Source organism: Panulirus ornatus, chromosome 17 (assembly GCF_036320965.1).
Source record: "Panulirus ornatus isolate Po-2019 chromosome 17, ASM3632096v1, whole genome shotgun sequence".
Classification (NCBI taxonomy): domain Eukaryota; kingdom Metazoa; phylum Arthropoda; class Malacostraca; order Decapoda; family Palinuridae; genus Panulirus; species Panulirus ornatus.
In genome coordinates this window covers 3,516,970-3,532,975 of record NC_092240.1, presented here as the reverse complement: position 1 = coordinate 3,532,975, position 16,006 = coordinate 3,516,970, and the positions used below count along the sequence as shown (strand labels likewise).

At 43.8% G+C, this 16,006-nt stretch overlaps 1 protein-coding gene across 1 annotated transcript in view; it reads right to left on the bottom strand.

Moving 5' to 3' along the window:
- Nucleotides 1-13,467, bottom strand: part of LOC139754511 (uncharacterized) — a 301,969-nt gene extending 288,502 nt beyond the window's left edge. Inside the window, exon 1 of the mRNA XM_071671800.1 lies at nt 13,213-13,467. The gene's annotated coding sequence lies outside the window, so the exon portion shown is untranslated. The remainder of the gene's footprint in view (nt 1-13,212) is intronic.
- Nucleotides 13,468-16,006: the final 2,539 nt, after the last annotated feature.

The following is a 16,006-nucleotide window of genomic DNA, read 5'->3' as shown; positions in this document are numbered from 1 at the left end:
AACTAATATCAACACATCTTGCGCCAGTATCCTTACACACACACCCCGGGCGGGAGGTGAGACCCCTATGAGTCCCAGAGCCCCACTCGGGCCCACCTGTCACCCTCCTCTATCCAGTGCGCGCTCTGCACTGGCCTCCACCTACGTCCTAGTTATGTGCCCTTCACCCATATTCTCACTATCATGCCTTGCCTATGTATATCTAGACGATAAATATTTAAAAACTAATATTATCTTGAAACCTTGGCACATCAGACCCCCCTCAAGATGATCACATAAATTGCCACCAGGGTCACCTCACGCCTCATAACCTACAGGACTAATATGTGAACAACTAGATAACGTAGCTCACAACACAATGGTTTAATATACTGACGGATCCAAGCGGGAAAACGGTAAGGCCGCCACTGCCTTCACTGCTTACAGCAACAACAGCCTTGTTCGCTCTCAGCAAGCAAAACTTAGCCCTGGCTCGAGCTGTACCCACTTCGAACTCGGTGATATTGTCATGGCAATGAGATCTCTCGTCCAGTCCCGAGCATGCAATCCCCCTTGACTCAAAACCAGCTCTTGCAACACTGTGGGAGGAGTGCTCTGCAGGAGAGACTATTCCATCAATCATTCCCTCTACTTATAGAAGCCGAGAACGGTGGCACCTAATTGCCATGGATACCTTCATATGTCGCATGACCACGTGAACAACCTCGCTCAACACGCCTGCCCTCGCGCCATCCTACTACTACACCAGACGAGGTCTTACTACCAGGCATCGTCTGCGCTGACCAAACTTTGTCTCTTGAAAGACCATGACAGACCAAACAGCTGGAGTGTTGTGTACTATGATCAGTGAAGGCCACAGATACATCATTATGGACGGCACGGGATCCATCCCAGACACTGTGGTACTGCTGTACCTGCCACAATACACCGAGGGGTACTGGTTCATGTGATGACAAGCCGCGAGAAACCGCGATCTGAGCATTACAGACGCCTACTCTGTCCTGCACCTGACGAACATCAACTACAACACTATACCAGCGAATGTCTCACAACATCAGTGCTCTTCACACCTCCAGGCTTACTAGTCTGCACGGCTCAGTAACCACTGACGGTAATATTCTTCAGGACAGTCTGACACAAAACTCGCCATGTCCTGACCTACGTAAACACCTGTGTAATGTTCAGTGTATGCATGATTTGTACCTGTAATTTACACTGTGTAATGTGCCTTGACACTCTCTGTATTATTGTAAATGTTAACGACATGTCCCTGGCCAGTGTATTCCGTACCTGTAGCCCCAACATGTAATGTACCTCTGACCTCTCATACAGCTGTCAGTGTTAACGACTGTGTACGCTACACTGTGTGCTGTACCACATACACACACCTCACTGCATCTGTGAGTTGTTTGTGTAAACAGTGAACGTCGAATGCTAACAAGATGTTCTGTAAGTGCATGACATTCTATACTTGTCCTGTATAACATAAATACTGATACCTAAAGTATACTGCTGTATGCATTACTACTGTCCTGTAACTCTATATATCACCTGTGTCCATGTACTGTACCCACTGTATGCTCGAAACTGGCCTCCACCTGTACTGTACCCACTGTAAGTTCTATAACTGGCCTCCACCTGTACTGTACCCACTGTGCGCTCTATGTTGGCCTCCACCTACCCCTAGATACGTGCCCTTCACCCATACCCTCACAGCAATGCTTCGTTTGTTTATCTATCTAGCCAATAAATATCTGATAATCAAAAATAAAAATAAAAAACTCAACAGTCTGGCCTGCCACGTACCGCATAACACAAACCACACCAGCTAACAATTCGAAGAACGCAGGTAAACCGGATGAAACATAATTTACAACTGAAATTCGTTTTAGTGACAACGTATCACATATATCTGACTCCAGACCAACCAACCCTCAACCCCCTCCCCTCACATCTCCCAACCACCCCCACCAAAGGTCACAAGGTACACACACACACACACACACACACACACACACTCCTTGCCGGGAACTTTAAACTGAATCGCTTGAGCGCTAATTTTGTCTTTCTCTTCTTTCTTTTCGCAGCAAGATCAGCCTCAGCAACACGTACACCACAAGGGTAGGGCAGGGGAGGAGGGAGGTGCTCCCTGGTTCACACTGCATACCGAGCCACGGCATGTATCCTACCCCCGAGTGTGAGTGACACCCCCCCGTGTATGTAGAGGCGCCACACTGTATATTGATCCGGTGGGTGACGTGGTGCACGTCTCGTTTTAGAAGGGCGAGGACATTTCTACTGCTTCTCCACCACTGTCACCCTTCTCTCCTTCCCTCCCTCCCTGTAGCTACTTGGCCAGTACTCTCCAACCTGTAGTAGATCCTTGGCCAGTGCTCTCCCTCCTGTAGTAGATACTTGGCCAGTGCTCTCCCTCCTGTAGTAGATACTTGGCCAGTGCACACACCTTCTGTTGGTTCTTGGCCAGTGCTCTCCCTCCTGTTGGTTCTTAGCCAGTACTCCCCTATTGTTGTTACTTGACCAGTGCTCTCCCTCTCGGTAGCTACTTGGCCCGTGCTCTCCTTCCTCTAGCTACCAGGCCAGTACTCTCCTTCCTGTAACTACTTGGCCTGCACTCTCCCACTGATGGTATTTGGCCAGCACTCCCACTGTTGGTACTTGGCCAACACTCCCACTGTTGGTACTTGGCCAACACTCCCACTGTTGGTAATTGACCAGCAGTCTCCCTTCTGTTGGTACTTGGCCAGCAGTCTCCCGCCGTTGCAACTTGGCCAGCAGTCTCCCTTCTGTCGGTACTTGGCCAGCACTCTCCCTTCTGATGCCACTTGGCCAGCAGTCTCCCACTGTTGCTACTTGGCCAGCAGTCTCCCACTGTTGCTACTTGGCCAGCACTCTCCCTTCTGTTGCTACTTGGCCAATACTTGAAATATATATATATATATATATATATATATATATATATATATATATATATATATATATATATATATATATATTCCTAAGAATCCACGGGGAAAATGAAACGCGATAAGTTCCCAAGTGAACTTTCGTGTAACAATCATCATCAGGGGAGACACAAGCTTCATCTCTTCGTTGTATATCAACTGACTTATATTTCTCTCATGTCTCCCCTTATGATGTGATTATTACACGAAAGTGCACTTGGGAACTTATCGTGTTTCATTCTCTCCGTGGACTCTTAGGAATATACTTGATCACGTGCAAAATTATAATCCTTTCCAATATAATATATATATATATATATATATATATATATATATATATATATATATATATATATATATATAATTCTCTGTTCCTACTTAAACTGTGTCTGCTTTTGTTTCTATGTCAAAGTCTAGATGGCTTATGGTTTCTCGTTTCATCAGTCTACCTCGCTTATCATCAACCAGTAGCAGGCACAAATCAACATCCATTTTCTCCCGTGGTGCTACAGACCTTGCGTTATACCGGATCATTGGAGAGTTTCCTCATGTGCAGTCGACACAAGAGAAAATCTTGTCTCGCGCCAGACAGCATAACGCACCGTAGACAATGTAGTTTACCCATGATCACTGCATTTGTCTACAGTATGGAACCTTTACAGATCTACGTGGTGTCAAGCAAAAAAAAAAAAAAAAAAGACCAACAAAGATTGGCTAACTGTTCTGGCTGCCACAGAACAGCCGCCGCTCCACCACAACATAACACAGTGGTCGAGAGCTGCATGGCGGCGGCCACCAGCACCCGCCTACCTGGTCAGTACCCACGCGCGCCTCCCTGGGTCAGTACAGGTCCACGCCTACTGCAGCCCAGCAGGGTACGCGTCTTGCCTCCCTGACACTTGCTAGTCAAGGCCTCCAGTTAACGAATAATTCACCACCGGCATAGGTCACGCCTGCAGGAGGGAGGGAGGGAGGGAGTGGATGTGGCGGGGAGTAGCGGTGCGTTGTGCTGTGCAGCACTGTGGCCCACACTAGACCAGCTGGCGTGAGCCGCACATTGTGATCATTCTGCTTAATGTTACTTGTTATATATATATATATATATATATATATATATATATATATATATAGAGAGAGAGAGAGAGAGAGAGAGAGAGAGAGAGAGAGAGAGAGAGAGAGAGAGAGAGAGAGAGAGAGAGCAGCAGCAGCAGCAGCAGCAGCAGCAGCCGGCGGCCAGTTCGACCACTCTCACTCACTTCGCCTGGCTGCTTGACTCTCTTGGAATCTCGGGATGTGGGTTACTGGCAGTCATGATGACACAGTGACGCCGCCAGGTGTCCCGTGCGGTATCAAGCCTCGTCACGGCCCTCCGTGGCCCAAGCCTCCCCCCACCCCCCACACGCATCTGACCAACACCCACTTGCCATCTACTCCACCACCATAAACCTGTCTCGGGTTCTTCGTCGACATTACCACCGTCAGATGTTACGACGTCAACCAGAAGACCTCACACACACACACACACACACACACACACACACATCGTTATGACACACAGTTTGCCATGACCCACACGTCATGTCGTTACGACTGCCAGGCAGCACTACATCATCACTACCGCAACACGGCTGGCGCATTCACACACTCCAAATCACCCAGCAAACAGTCGGGACCATCATTCTCTGCCAGCACCTCGCGGACCCCACCACCAAGTTGTTACCGGAAAACACACAAGCATCAACGTGAGGAAGGTGTGGGGTCCGGTCCCCTCCTTACATGGTGGACTCACGCGTGATTACCCCTCCCCGCGCCACCCACTCCAACGACCGAGGGCACGAAGGTCAACTGCTGGCATAGATACGGACCATCTCCCACCAACCACCACGTCATGAAGACCACTACCGACCATCATCACTTAAGTGATGACCACTACCGACCATCACGACGTCATAAAGACCAACACCGACCATCACCACGTCATGAAGACCATTACCGACCACCACCACCACTACGTCAAGACGACCATCACCACCCGCCACCACCACGTCATGAAGACCATTACCGACCACCACCACCACTACGTCATAAAGACAACACCGACCATCACCACGTCATGAAGACCATTACCGACAACCACCACCACTACGTCAAGACGACCATCACCGACCATCACCACGTCATGAAGACCGTTACCGACCACCATCACCACTACGTCAAGACGACCATCACACCCGCCACCACCACGTCAACCCACGTACACAGTGTAGCTGGCTGGGTCGTCATCATACGTGGCGGCGGGCGGCCTCACACTGGATCGTTCTATACCTTTAAGGCTGCTTGCTGGCCACTCCAACATGTGCTCACCCCAGGGAACCAACATTTCCACCGACGTCTCTCGCCAACAAACATGCTCGTCCTCTCTACACACATTCTCAACACTGAGTCAAACACAACACGCAAACACAAATACTATCAATCCTAAGGCAATATATATATATAAATAAATATATATATATATATATATATATATATATATATATATATATATATATATATATATATTTATTTTTTTTCTAGTCGTCTATTTATTCACCTGAATGAAACAGGTCCACGCTCTGTTGCTTAATCCTCGCGCCTCGTTCCTTGATCTACGGTAGTCTATAATACAAGGATTAATGCCCATGCCATTGTATTAATCACTCTTGGCATCACAAAAAAAAAGCTTTTCTGTTAATCTACAGCAAAAACAGAAGTGAAACATATAAAGGTACGTGTACCTAGCCTCACGTAACATATAAAGGTACGTGTACCTAGCCTCACGTAACATATAAAGTTACGTGTACCTAGCCTCACGTAACATATAAAAGTACGTGTACCTAGCCTCACGTAACATATAAAGGTACGTGTACCTAGCCTCACGTAACATATAAAGGTACGTGTACCTAGCCTCACGTAACATATAAAGGTACGTGTACCTAGCCTCACGTAACATATAAAGGTACGTGTACCTAGCCTCACGTAAGCCCAGCAGACGAGCATCATCAGGCAGGGTGGTGTTGCTGGCCAGGTAACGTCGGCTCAGTGGTCAATATACCATCACTGCTGGCGTATGTCTGGCGTAGACTTCGGGGCTTCTCTCTCTCTCTCTCTCTCTCCTCTCCCCCAAGGGACGGGCTGATGAGACCAAGCTGCTCAGCTAACACGTCGGTCAACCAGGCTGTTGGAAACCGAGGCCCGCAGCCCTACATAAGTCACCACAGAGTGGCCGGTCTTAAATTTCTCCCCTGTGCACCACTACATCGTCGTTTCCAATGCCCTCAGGTAATGTGTCGGCCTCAGCTGCTGAAGGAAGGCAACACACAGCTCCTGGTCAGCAATCATCAAGAAAACAAACCTGGCCACCACATCTTGGTGTGGTGAAAGTACACAGGAAGGCCACCAACTACACTGCAGTGTTCCTCGTGTCAAGTAGGTCGGTGTAAACACTTCCAAGAATATCTTCGTGCTTAAGCCCGTCTCAAACCTGTGGGTCACACTCACTCCACAGACTCACTCACTCTCACGCAGCAAATGTTTACTGTCTCAAACCTGTGGGTCACACTCACTCCACAGACTCACTCACTCTCACACAGCAAATGTTTACTGTCTCAAACCTGTGGGTCACACTCACTCCACATACTCACTCACTCACACAGCAAATGTCTACTGGACCGTACGAGCAGCAGTCCTCTAGGGCAAGCGAGGACAGTAGGTGAAATGATACCATAACTTCTCATGTACAATAATAATTATTACTGCCAGCCTGGTACACACGTACGTTAACCGCAAACATGTTTCCAATTTCAGCCGCCCCTCCCACTACCAGAAGAGGAAGGACTGACAGCCAATTCTCGCGGCCAAATCACCTTTTTTTTTCACGAGGGAAAAGGAGGGGAAAACAACGCGGGGTAGTTACGCATGAGAACACCGCAATCAATGAGACAATCCCTGCAAGGGGGGGGGGGGGGATCACGTGACCAGAACTCCCCAACGGCCAGCTCGAACTGACACAACAGATAAATAAATAAAACACCACTTATAATACACCTTACTGCCACCACTAATAATAATAATAATAATAATAATAATAATAATAAATAAATAAATAAATAAATAAATAAATCAAACTATGGCCTGTCAGTAGCTACGAAAAAGTAAATCCTGATCAACCTTTGCAAGGTTCATCAGCACAGTGTGTGTGTGTGTGTGTGTGTGTGTGTGTGGCACCTCCACCCTATACAGCGGACAACACGGATATATTACTATCAAAGGAAAAGCATATACAGCAGCTCGAGTCCGGGGGTTAGTGGGAGGGCTGACCTCAACTCCATGCCTGCCTAGATAACTTAAACTCACAGGAAAACCTCCGTAACTCCGAGAAACTTCAGGCTTAAGATTTACAGCAGAGTGGAATAATAATGGATGGATACCTTTCTTGGATTTAATGGTTAGAGCGACAGCAGGATCTTTCGTCACCGACGTTTACATTAAGCCTATCAACCAAGGTAAATGTATGAATGCAATACGTGAATACACTCAAAATCACAAGAGAAATGTCATTCGTGCATACATGAGAGCGGGCAAGGTGTGCTCAACCTGGCAACTTCTACACCAAGAACTTCGACGTGTCCAGACAATGTCAATCAACAACGGATATTCAAATGCTGAATTTGATACCATCGTGAACAACATGCGAGAGCAACATCTCGTGGCAAATAACCTACACGTGACAGCATTAAACATCTACAACAACAAAGTTTACTAAAGGAAAACATCTACGACAACACATGGAAAGGAACAGAAGGTCGTGCGAGATAATGTGTCCAAATACTCCAAAGCGATTGAAGACAAGGATATCAGACTGATGATATACCGCAACAATCCGAAAACATGTTCGCTCGTACTGAACAACGGTATGGTAAGTCGCTCTGAAAGTTGCAATACTGGGGACCGTAAGCCCTATCACATCAACTACAACTACAACTACAACCTGCAACTTGAGCCGCCGCCTCTCACTCTACTTACAAGGTGGAATCAAATAACACGAACGAAAGCGTGGAACAAGACTAACGAGGGAGATTATTGTGAATACACCAAAATCATATATATATATATATATATATATATATATATATATATATATATATATATATATATATACTTGATATACGAGTAAAATTCAATAGTGTCTTCCCAATTTTACATTACAGGCAAAAAATCATTCCTTGTATGGAAACACATATAATCATGCAAAATATGACAGATCATATTAACTACAAAACAAAGGCAGTACAGTATACCACCATTCCCAGATGTACGGGCAGCGTCCACGACCCTTAACAAAGCCCACTGTGATCATCACACAGACCTTGGCGAGACGTACGCACACCAAGCAAGACCATTTGCACACTACTGTTGTCCCCGACCTTCACCAGTATCGCACCCCACACTCACTGAGTCAAAGACAGAGCTTTAGTGTAAACAGAACTACCGTCATCAGCTGAGGATAATATCGTGCAAAAAAAAAAAAAAAAATAGTGGGGGTATAAGACCCCCCCGAAACTTGACCAGGTATTCACCAAGCGTAAACATTTTGTTTGCCAAAGAACGAGATCACTGGAATGCGATCGGAAACATTCTGAAATGTCTAATCATTTCATGAGATTATATAAGTGAACTATACTTATTTAAGTATATACAGAGGGTATTCGAACTCATCAATAATCAATATCAAGCTACTGTCCAGACTTTCAAACCCAATCAGCGGAAAAGTTAACTTACACAACGGTATATGCCGGTATATGAGCATTATCATTTATAGTGGACTAATACATGAATAAACTTTCAAATATAAATAATACAAAATATGAGAAACAAAGTTCAGAATATTTACCTTTTGGTCCAATTTTATCAGGCTCTACGATATCAAACTCGTACAAAACAAAACTCGTAAAAGGTCATTTTTCATATCCCTGAATTTATCATGACTAGGCAAAATTCAGATTTTAAACCTGTACAAACCCATACGAACCATGTACCAAATACATATATTTTCAAGACGGAAATTACAACAAAATGCTGACATAATACTTCCGGAGATGAGGCATCATGGTCACTTCCTGGGACAGCTGACTCACCCTCCCCTTCTCTCACATCACCGGTATGATGATGGCTTGGCGATGCAAGGTCTACTGGTGATTTCCTCCCACGTGACCCATCCTTGGTTCTCCTCCCTCAGGCATTTTGGCGACCCTTTCATCGGGTCTCTAGACACCTTCAAGGCATCCAACAGGTTATTGTACAAGTCTCTGCTTTCTGAATCTCTTTACTTTGGCTCTTCTGCTCTCTGTTCTCTAATGCACAAGTTTTCTAATTGCTCCTTCGTAGTAGTCGTTGATGGAGCGACTTCCTGTCAACACTGTTCTTCAAGGCCCTAGTCTATTGCCTATCGTTTATGTTCTCGCGGTTTTTTTTTTTCAGCAACCAGCCTTAATCACACTAACACTGAAGATTTTACTTTGCTTAAAAGTTTTCTGTTCGATCAACTTTCCTTCCTTTCATTTCAACCATCCCTCTCCGTCCACCGTGACGTTGCTGCCTCCTTCTGTTATATGGGTACGACTTGGGTCACTAAGCTTGTGAATTGTTTCCGTATGTCCCAGCCACTAAGGAAGGCTTGGACCCGCTGAATGCGTCCTGTTGCCATCTCCCATGGTTTCTGTGCGGACACAGGCCCCATGAGGATTGACTGTTATGATACCTTCTTACCTCTATCAAAGAAGCTGTGGAATTCTCTTCCTTCTCTTGGCTTTCTCTTCCTACAGTCTTTCCACCTGTAACAGTTACGACTACAAACACCCGAGGACCTAAAATCTATCCCTTTCATATTACTTTTCTCATATTTTTGTTTCCATTTACTTGAGGAGACCATGTTTAACATTGTCATGAACAGCGCCATGTTGGTCATATAAAAAAATAGTACACCAAATTATTATATAGATATCATACTATACGGTCCTGGTACAAGAATACAGCAATGAGAGTTTCTGAAACTCGGATTCAACATAACTGCCAAAAACTCACTAAAAGCTTCCGCATATATACAGGCCTATACATTCATCATAACTCCATAACGTATTTTCAATTTGCTAAATCACTATACAAGTGTTGTGAATTCGCTAAATCAATTAAAGAAAACGTCCATGCACAACAAGCACTCTTAATAGTCAATATAACAGGAGAGTACCACACAATCAGTACCACTGATATTCACCAAATATTACATGGAATAACACAGGGAGTGCTACTGACATTAGCAATACAGACTTTCTTGAAGACAAAGACACCATCACTATAACTGTTCTGTGCATTCCAGGAAATACTTCTGACACTGACCAGCAATTAGGGTGCTTTTCATAGAAACTGTCGCTATAATCACTAGTCCAACACAAGAAGTACTCTAACTTTAAGACTAGCATTAAAGAGACGATTTTTTCAAAGACTATCAGTTCAGCTATTAGCTGCAACATAATAAGTCTTCTCAGCTACCAATACATGAATAAATGATGAAGTCCATACAACAGCTCTGCAACAGTACTTGTGACACTATCACAAATTAAAAATGATACAAAAGCATTAATAGCGATAACACCCATCCGTTAGACGGATGAAATAACACCCTCAATCTCCATGACCTTTCGAGTGATCAAGAAATCTGGACGTAAGGCCCTAATGACGTTCCTCAAGCAATCCTGTAACGATACGTCAAGTCTTGATCAGGAGCCGACTGGCCAATAGAAGTGTGAAATGTCGTTAGGCCGGCTGATACCCTCAACATTAAATTTGATGGGTGGTCCAAATCTTTCCCCCACAAAATACACACACACACACACACACACACACACTTCCCCATGTTTTCCTTATCACTGTCTTGTTTGTAGTTGGCTGATCAAGAAAAGTATAAGCAAAAGATAAATATTATATGGTGTTCAACCCCCTAACTGTATCAACGTCGGCTTAGGTCTTGATTGATAAAGGAAATGTGGAAACGTACAGGAAAGGGGAGGCGGAAGCCTATCCTATAAAATAAGAAGAGTACAAAGTCTAATCCCTAAATAACCTTCCTCGCATCATCCAGTATTACTGTCTGAGTTTGGCTCTTGACTGCTCACGAAATTAGGACTCGCATGAGGGACAGACAAAGACCGACACAAACATGCACACTCGCTCTAATAAAAATGATCACTTAAACACATGTGTACAATAACCGGTCTGAATACCATTGACACAGGAGCCTGCAATACTTACTACATTCATTGTACTCTCTGTAACGAATTTCAAATAATATTACCACAGTGATTTACATACTGCAATTTCGTGCAGTTTATGTATGTTATGACGCGAACAAGAGTTTAGGTTATACTATTACATTCACTTTGAAAGTAGCCTCAATGAATGAGTCTACAATCATTATAAGCAATGGTAAATACAATGCCTGCCTTTATTAAGAAATTTAACCATAAAACTCAGTAAAGTAAACTGTGCATGTCTACTAAAGCATAATCATTTACCCAAGCATACTAAAGTATCCTTGAACAAGACAAGATAAATATGCAATTTGCATGAAAGCATAAAAGAAAAGTAGTCTTAACTCTATAATACCTACCAGCAACGGTTCTGAAAACTTATATAACTTCAAGGACTGATAACAAGCAGTATATGTTCTACAACAATGCACATTAAAATGGATCTACAGCATTTCTTACAGACCTGAGGGAATCAACTCTGTGAGTCACAATGCATTTCATTAAGGCGCACTAAATCAACCAAAGCAACTTTCTTTAATTACAAATGTAAAATAATCTACATGTTAGTAATTACATAAGCCTAAGTCGTAAATCCTCGTCCCTAATTTTCCGTTCACGACTGAACTACTAATAAAGGCTTGGCGAGGCTTGGTCAGTATTCCAATGAAGTACACTTCAATGCACATTTCTAAAAACCATTTTTAACGTTATAACTTGAGTAACTTCGCATACTTCTCACACTTCTAGAAACAGCATTGAACGATATAACTTGAGTGACTTCACATACTACTGGTGAAGGATGCTGCCGTGATGAATACTTTGAATAAGACCTTGCAAATATAGAAAGCCCAAGCAGGCCTCGTCTAACATGCACATCATTCTTCATTCAAGCATTCATGGACTGATATACGCCATCAGCAGGCGAGCTCCCGATGGCCTTAGATCATCACAAACATATCTCACGATTTACCATGTGACTGAATGAAACAAGTAAACAACTCGGAGTCTAATTAAGTTACCTGAAAGGGAACACAATTCTGATAACACTCAAACTCAAGCCACACGGGCAATATCTTACGAGGTGACTGATAACAATCTGACACAAAAAAATCCAGATACCGTACTGTATTGGGGGAGGGGGGAGGGGTGATGTCAGGACTAAATCCTCTGGGGATATGGGCTTTAGTTGGGTGAAATAAGCTGTGTTGCAATCACGTGCGTAAATTCATCAATTAACATTCGAACAATATTCCAATAGCTCAAATATGTGTAAACTGCACCTGGCCAAAGCAATAGCCCATGATTATTATTGTACCGCTCAGTTACACTAGATCAACGAGGTTATGTAACTTGTTTAGTCCTACCCAGCTAGGTTTAATTGGGCTTACACTTTACTTCTTACATGCACGGAGAAAAAAATCATCTTCCATAAACTAAAACTATTTCATGGTGAACTATACATAGACTACAAACTCATTCATTCCGTCTTCATTTTCATCCGGTGACAATGTCGACTCTGAATTATTATGAAGCTGAATGATAAGATTTGAATTATTTTTCTTATTTCTAACGGCTTGGTTTATCCAGCAAGTCTTTGCTGCGGCTGGAGGCCAATCCACACCTGGCAAGACCAAAACTGGCATCAGTCAACACAAAACAACTGATGCCTGACAATGGCTATACAAGTTTCGGTTATCCTTTCCATGTATATATCTTGGAGATATAAGCAATCTCTCCCTCCAACCACATAATTAACAATTACTCAATGCTGGCATGCAGTTAATTCTACTTTAATGGCGTGTAAAAAAAAAACTGTTGGTTATCTTAACTGGGAATGTCACGTGAGATATTCAGGTGTATCATGAGAGAAGTACAAGTGTGAGGCGTACGTGACAGTGGCTTACCTTCCCGTGCCTGTAACAGTTCCTGGGCTGCTTGCCAACCAATGGTACTGCAACACACGTTGCAATTGTTGCTGAGCAAAAATCCTTGATAAACAACACCCTATTCCTCCCTCCCTGAGCAAGTAAGGACGGTAACTCCGCGAACATATAAGTGCTCACAGTATATTACACACAAATGAACGGTATAATGAAAACAAGGCAAGGAAGAGAGCTCAGGGAGCCACCAGGCACACTACCTCTCTTGCTCACTTCACAACAAAGACTATCAGGCAGTGGCTGGACTGTGGGAGTCGCTCACTCCTCTGGCACCACGTCTTCGATCCTCCCTCGCAGGCCGCCACACACCAGCTTCATGGGGCGCGCATCATAGATGCCTCTTCTTAACTACTTGTCAAAGCATTTTGTAAAACCCTCAGGATTTGATCATACGTCTAATCACTTGAAGATTGCATACTTATTTATGGATTGATTGTTTGATTCCTTATTGCGGACGCTTTAACTACTTCGCAAATCTTTCGTTTATGATGCCACTTAAGATGTCATTTAAAAGAATAGAAAAGACGAAAATCAGGTGAACAAGAAAATAAGTGTGAAATCATATAGAATAACAAAATCATTCATTCCCTCCAATCTTTACCCTCCCCACACTCCCATGCGTTGACATACTCTTCAGGGAAGCACCGAAAAACCTGATCTAGAAAACAAACTCAAATATGTCACCAGAAACCTTACTGACCACTCCTGTCTGTCTACATCCTGAACCTGATAGAAATATTCATTGCTGGCACCTACTCATTACCATTATTTATTTCTGGGTAATGAATTTCATCACATATATCAAGTATTCCTTCCACAATATTGATAACTCTCAGAACAACCTGCACTGCCAAACACTTACTATATAAAACTCCGTTTCTCGTTCAGGTTTACATTTTTTTTCCTGAAGATAAAGGCACTTCGTGTAGTTGATGTTGGATATCTGTGAAGGAAGTATGTACGTGAAAAGCCTTTAGTTGCCCTGTAGTATAACTCTTTTTCTTTTGTGCGGAAACAAGTACAAACGCAGCAGGAAGGGGATGGGAAAGCCAACAGCTATTCCATTTATTCGTTAACCTCTTATCACAAGAAAGTGATACACGTTATCGATATTACAGATGATGATGATGGAAACTACAAAATAGCGATGCGAGAACACGATCGACAGAAACGAAATCTGTTTGTAATATTTTTTAAAAAGTACTTTTGCCACAAACTTTCTGTATCTTGCTTGCTTGCGGTTTGAGTGTAATTAGAAAATACCTCTTCTTGTCATGACTTGGAAGTGTTGAGCATAGGATTAATGGATTTTGGAGAGAGCCGGAGAACAGTTGGGTAGTGCAAGTGGAGAGGAAATGGTGAGAAAGTCACGAGCTCAACCGCACTAATTGTGTTTTGTCTCAAATGTTTTCTATTATTAGTCACCAGACATTTGTTGCTGTGTGGACCTATACGTTTATGTTGTCTAATGCTTATATGTGGAGAGTTTTAACGGGTTCTTGTTTGACGACTGTTAAGATATCCTCATCTTTATGGTTTGTTTGTGGCGTCTTTTTCATGGTAGGAAAGGGGGTGCCAGCCAGGCCCTTGAGTTTAATGCCTGGCTTGCCTTATCCTTTTGCATGTGTTCTGTTAACTTAGATTTGATGTTTTTGAACCTTTCGTTTTACTCTGCCTGGGGCAATCAATCCGGTCTTTATCCGTCGGGTGGCGCGTGTTGTCATCGACGACCAAGGTCACGTACTATGTCGGCGTCAAGGTATAACCTGCAGTCGAGAAATCTTGAACACCTTCTCCAAGCGTTCAAGTCAACAACCAAACATATTCTCACTGCACAGATGACTCTTGGTTCTATCCTATGATCTATTACCAATATATCGATCGAGCTGTTACTCACACACAATAGAAAGTGAGATATATCATATGACGGTTATGATTACGAAAAGTCTAAGGTAACTACGAAGTCAGTCCTCTGATTCGTCAGCGAACAGAATCAAGTACTCATATCGAATCCCGACCTGGACAGGCGATTCACAGCCAACCCGCATGTTTCTTCTCTTATCAGGTTCACCGATAAATATAAAGCCTGCCTTTATACTGTCCGCCTAGTATATATGATTATTGTTATCGGACAACCTTAGGATCCCTTCCATGGGGGTTCCTACAGCTTTGAGGGCGCACTCCACGCAGAAGCAGAGATATTATGAACTCCTTTGAAGCGAGAAGTTCCTCAACGAAACTGTACGTCTACCCACCCCTGAAGCTAAACCTGTCTCGCTTACAATAACTTTTCACTCAAAGTTTCCCTATTTGAGAAGCAACGCCAAGAACAGACGAAGTAGCCTCATTCACTCTAGTTCTCACAAAGCCAGAACCCCCTATCCACAACCAGGCGCCAGAGACATTTCCATGGTCTCCCCTTACCTCTCCATATACCCTGGATCACCCCACTGACAGTAAGTCGCAGTCGGCAATTTACTCTTTCCCTTGCACGCCTCACACCCTCCTGCATGTTCGAGACCCGAATACTCGAAGCATCATTCATCCCATCCTTCCGACTCCTCCCTTGGTCTCCCTCCTTTCCTTGTTTAGTCAACCTCTTCACATGTCCAAGCCATTTCAGCACACCTCTGCAGCTCTCCCATTCACATTCCTCTTCCTACCATACCTCTCTCGTACCCTGTCATTTCTTATTCGACCAACTCTCCTCACGCCACATATCGTCCTCAGACATTTAATCTCCAGCACCTGTATACTC